The 5,406-nt window shown below is 44.5% G+C and overlaps 5 non-coding genes across 5 annotated transcripts; all 5 read right to left on the bottom strand.

The window, feature by feature from the left end:
* Positions 1–2,386: 2,386 nt before the first annotated feature.
* On the bottom strand, positions 2,387–2,507 carry LOC123445901. Its single transcript, XR_006631254.1, has one exon. It is a non-coding gene; the product is annotated as a small nucleolar RNA SNORD14 (small nucleolar RNA).
* Positions 2,508–2,554: 47 nt separating this feature from the next.
* On the bottom strand, positions 2,555–2,691 carry LOC123445872. Its single transcript, XR_006631231.1, has one exon. It is a non-coding gene; the product is annotated as a small nucleolar RNA snoR2/U65 (small nucleolar RNA).
* A 52-nt stretch (positions 2,692–2,743) lies between these two features.
* LOC123445845 lies at positions 2,744–2,924 on the bottom strand. Its single transcript, XR_006631206.1, has one exon. It is a non-coding gene; the product is annotated as a small nucleolar RNA Z112 (small nucleolar RNA).
* Positions 2,925–2,960: 36 nt separating this feature from the next.
* Positions 2,961–3,054, bottom strand: LOC123445849. The gene has a single exon (XR_006631210.1). It is a non-coding gene; the product is annotated as a small nucleolar RNA Z152/R70/R12 (small nucleolar RNA).
* A 53-nt stretch (positions 3,055–3,107) lies between these two features.
* Positions 3,108–3,206, bottom strand: LOC123445848. Its single transcript, XR_006631209.1, has one exon. It is a non-coding gene; the product is annotated as a small nucleolar RNA R11/Z151 (small nucleolar RNA).
* Between the last annotated feature and the right edge of the window lie 2,200 nt (positions 3,207–5,406).

Here is a 5,406-nt window from a genome sequence, read left to right as displayed (position 1 = left end):
CTGAAGTAGGGTACGACAAGGAACAACAGGGACAAAACATAATTTACCCACGCCAACGACTATTGCTAGAGTTCAAGGACGAGGCCTTTGAGCCCACACTCCCGAGACGCACTCAAGGCGATGATACGTCCATTTTGCATCATGCTTTCATATTGATATTTATCGCTTTATGGGTTTTTATTACACTTCACGCTACAATATTTATGCCTTTTATCTCTTATTTTATAAGGTTTACATGAAAAGGGAGAATGACCGCAGCAGGAATTCTGGTCTAAAAAATGAGCAAGTTTGAGATAACTATTTCGCGCAACTCTAAAAAATCTGAAAATCAACGAGGAATTATTTTGGATTTTATAAAAAATACTGGGCGGAAGAAGTAGCAGAGGGGAGCCACCAGGAGGCCACAAGCATGCTAGGCACGACCTACCCCCTGTCGCGCCTAGGTGGCTTGTGGGCCCCTTGTTGCCCTCTGGCTCCCATATTTTGCTATAAGGAGGGTTTCGTTCCAGAAAAAAAATTAAGAGAAGGCTTTCGAAAGGAGACGCCGCCGACACAAGGCGGAACTTGAGCAAAATCAATCTAGAGATCCGACAGGGCTGTCGTGCCGGGGAAACTTCCCTCCCGGGAGGAAGAAATCATCGCCATTGTCATCACTGACACTCCTCTCATCGGAGGAGACTCATCACCATAAATCTTCATCAGCACCATCTTCGACGGTTGCTTCGTGTTCACCTCGGAAAAAGGAATAATTAAAACAGGAATTTGATCTATGTAGGAGATTTGATTTAAAAAGTGTCCAGACCCGAAGACGACTCCAACTAACCCATGAATTTTGTTGCCAACCCAAAAATGCCACGTACGGTATATCCTAAAGACTGTTGGCAGGAGGAGATCAACCACCTGCCAACTTCTGCATGGATTTGGCAATTCAGCAAAGCTACCACAACTATGGCGATGGTTGCTTCGTGTTCGCCTCGGAAACAGGAATAATTAAAACAGAAATTTGATCTATTCGGCCGTAGACCTATGCTCGCACAAACAGCAGAATTGTTTTTTTACAGATTTTCATTAGATTAAGCTTGAAAGCACACTTTACATCAAAACCAAAAGAAAGTCCCAAACTTTGCATGAAGAAAACCGGAACAGAAATATTAAAACGCTGGGGACGAACCACCTGGGCGGCGAGATCTAAGTGGACCATCAAATCCTCCACTAATGAGTTCATACCCGACGATCATCAACTCAGTGCTGCCCCAGACATGTTCATCCACCACCTCGGTGGTTCAAGAGGCAGCAGCAAGGCTACTGCATGTGGTACAAGTACATCTCCTGCTGCTCTATCTCTCTTCCCACAACCATGGTGACTACAACAGATCGAGGAAGAAGAGCACCTGTTTTGATTAATTACAGAAAAATACGAGGGAGGAATGGAGACGAAACCGGATAGGCCTATGTTTGCCGCCAAAGGATTCGTTGTCACAGATCTTTGCCTCTGCCTTCTCTCCATCAGCATGGCCCAAAGGGAGAGTTGAACAACCGCAGCTGCACTCACTACAAATCCAGACCTAAATCCCACCAAGAGCCGGCCAAAGGAGGGGGAGGGAGGCCGTATAGGGATGCAGAAGGTGGAACTCTCAAGAAATACGGCAGAACGCTAGTTCAGAAAGTCTTGAGCGAAGCGCAAGAGACAGTTCGGTATGCAGTATTGTTCACAACAGGTACCAAATACAACATTCCCCCTGCGTTGGCTCAGCGGAGGCTGCCAAGTCGATCCAAGTGTTAAAAAGGCCTAACAAAATCCATGCCTCATCGTCATCAGCAGCTTCATGTTTGATCAAAGTGGTACAGGTTAAACCAGACATTCAGCATATTTTTTCATAGTAAAGTTAAACTAACAGTAAGACAACAACAACAAGAGTGACATGCTTACTAATGGGTGACATCACATAACAAGCAGAGTTTCATGAATCATAAACATGTCAAAGATTTCAGTCTTTCACATACAAATACTACACCATTTGCCACACTGTTTTTGGAGGAACATTTTGACAGATGTGAAAATATAACAAAAACTTCCATAAGAAAAACACTGTTATGTGATGTCAAGCTTGAAACAAATGTTACAAGTTATGTCATAGAATAGAACGACATCCAGATCATAAGGTTAGTTATGATATTAACATTCTGAAGGTCTAACAATTTAAGACACTGTTTCAACCGATGGCAACCTACTCCTTTCAGTTTCAACAAGTATTGCATTCTACAAAGCAGCTTGAATGAAGTCTACAAGTCTATAGCAACATACATTCCACTTCGAGAATGAAAAACCTGAAAGGCAAGAAAGATCAGAGAAAACAAAAGCAATATTAAATTGTGGAAATCATGATGGCTCAGACATCCAAGGAAGGAATTAGCAGCATTAGCTCTCAAGCCTGGCAGGGCGAAAGCTCTTAGGCGGCATCTGCGAATGTTTTGAGAAACAAGCCTTAGTTCTATCATCATCGCCATTGATTTCCCTATAATCTAGTACAACCTGAGTACACAATTAATAAAGAAGTGTAATCACAAAAAACGGCTCTGTGTACCGACTGTATGACAGCCACAGGTTCCTATCAAATGTGAAAATCTTTGTTGGCACAATGTAGCATCTCTGGTCAAGGCTTGTGGCTACCTGAGACGTGGCATCGGGCCCAAGAAAACAGGGCAAGCAAAATGTTGCTAGAAAACAGACATCATTTCTGAAGCCCCTCAGAGACCCGTTTCAAATCACGCACACAGCTGAATCAAGCCGGTGCAAATGGTATTCCATCCCAGAGCAAACCACAAAGGTTATGCTACTGGGGCGGACACTTGCAGCAGCAGAGAAGCAGCTGCTGTTTACAGTGTCATACGGCACTTCCTGGTCTAGAGCTCTTCACGGAGACAAGATGATGTACCACAAAAAGGAAACAAATTTAAGCAATGCTCAGTGGAAAGAGAAGTCGTTTTTGGTTTGGAGGCTCACGGTGACAGTTGCCACCACTGCCAAAAACCTATATGAATCATCATCGCATCACAAGAACAGAGCAAACGGCAATGAAATCGATAGAAGATAATGGAAGGTATAAAGGCTTCAGTGTGTGTAACAACATGAACGATCAACGGCGGACGAATCCGCCTCACCGAAATCCGCTAAGATCCTTTCGGACCTGAATCATCACCAGCCAACCATATCCAATTCACTTCACACAAGAGTACCTAGATAACTAAAACTACTTAGTAGCGGAGGACATGTGTCCAAAACACCTCCACGAGATCACAAGAGTACCTCCATCGCGGATGAGATGCCTGGGTCAAATCCATCTCGCAAACGAAGAAATTGCCTCAAAACACGGAGAAGCTTTGGGACAGAGTGAGTTTGCTGTTCTTCAAAAAACTAAAAAGAAGATTTTACGTGCTGTGCCGACGGAAAGGGCCCGGAAAATCATCGAGAAATCAGATCCAGGTGAGTTGAAAGCCGGCTTGGAGTTCGATCTAGCAAGATGGCAGGACGATTTGCCGATTGGCTGGGATCGTGGGTAACGAGATCCAGACAAGAAGCTGATCTTGCAAGAACCGGACATCGCAAAAACATTCAAATCGAGAAAAACAAGGATGGGAGGAAGCAATCGAGCGCACAAAATAAGATCGACGAACCGCAAAGAGAATTGAGGAAGCTGCGGCGGGGGGTGAGGAGGCGGCGCGCCCACGATGGTATTGTATCGTGCGAGGGTCTGCTTATATATAGCCATTGCCCTAGCAGGGTTCCTTGTTAGGGTTTCGGCTTCCGCCGGGCTGACCTGGGCCATAAGATGGGGAACGTAACCGGACCCAGTCCGGCCCAGGTGTGAAACATGAACCGCGAGGGCTTCGACTGCGAGACCTTCTCAACAAAAATGTGAGTTTTGAAAAACTTCTCAAAAAATGTGTTTTTAAGAACCCCTCAAATGAAAAAAAAAAGTAAGCTTTTTAGATGGGGCGTGCTAGGCACCTGCCAGTTGATCTTTTATATGATATTTTTAAAAGATCAGCCCGGTTGTGAGCGGCCATATTTGACGGATCATGCGCCCGATTGACGTCTTCATTATTACAACAATGGCGTGTTGTAGTTTTTTCTATTTGCAACAAATGTCTTGTTATATTATTTTTTGCAATAAGATTTATTTCGTAACAGAGGTCTTGATGCATAATTTATTGCAACAAAGATCTTGTTACAAAAAAAAAAGTGATGTTGTAGAAATTTTTTCTCAAGCGAAGAAGCGCCACATCGGACAGTGGAGTCTTCGAGATGCAGATGATGCAGAGTCTCAAGTAGTGCGAGGCAATGAACTATTCCGCAGGCGTGTGATGTAGGAGGAACGACGAGGTGCAGAGAAGGGCTAGGGACGAGCAGGTTGGGGCGGTGTTGGCCATGCACGGCTCGGCGGCAACGGGCGAGCCGGATCCCTTCCAAGGTGCTTCGGTTCGGCACAAGTGACATCGCAGGCCCGGTTAAATGTCACGACGTGAGGAGTGGGGCGAGAAAAAGAGAGGGAGCGGTTGTAGGGTACCTCAACTGCACGGTAGAGTGGCTCGGGGATGGCAGCGCTCGACGAGGCCACGTTGATGCTCCGCGAGGTCCATGACGACTTCGAGCGATTGTTTGTGCGAAAGGGAGAAAGTGAGATCAAAGAAAGGAAGGAAAGGGAGAAAGGAAGTGTGGTGGCGGAGTAGGTCGAGGTTTGCAACTAGCCGCTTGTTGCGGTCTAGGGAATGCAACAAGAGCCTAGTTGCACAAAACATGGGTGAGTAGCGGGTTGCTCTCGTCCGTCTGACCAACAGTAGATCCAATGGACACGGAGCCAACGGACGCTCGCGTGCGGCCGGTTGGTTGAAGGTGAGCTTTTCCCTTTTTAGTTTGTCTATAACAATTTAAAGTTTTGATGTGAGGACCTGGAAATAGTGCAAAACATAGATAATATTGGTACTTAAATGTAAAACTATTTGAATTAGTTTTGTATAATGAGGATCGAGAACACAAAAATAAGCCAATTTTATTTTTTTAACACAATACAAACACAGACGCTCGTATTTAAAGTCAAAAATTGCTTATTCTTGTGTTCTTCGCGTGCATTACAAAATTTATTTAAATAGTTTTTTCACTTTAAGAGTTCCGCTCTCAAAAATACAAGCAATGCGGGATATTGTCACGTTCCATAAAAAAATCACCTTGAGAACATGATAAATAAGCTGCTCCGTGGTGGACCTACATCTCCTGGATGGAACACATCCAAAATGGATTTGATGGAGTGAAACAGTCTCAAATAGCCCTAAGTTAGGCTTTTCATTTCCCAATTATCGGTATTAATATCATACTATTCCTTACTCAAAATTAATAACATGGGCTGG

The sequence above is a fragment of the Hordeum vulgare genome, chromosome 3H, assembly GCF_904849725.1.
Source record: "Hordeum vulgare subsp. vulgare chromosome 3H, MorexV3_pseudomolecules_assembly, whole genome shotgun sequence".
Classification (NCBI taxonomy): Eukaryota; Viridiplantae; Streptophyta; class Magnoliopsida; order Poales; family Poaceae; genus Hordeum; species Hordeum vulgare.
Note: the sequence above shows the minus strand (reverse complement) of the source record. Positions and strands in the feature narration are given on the sequence as shown.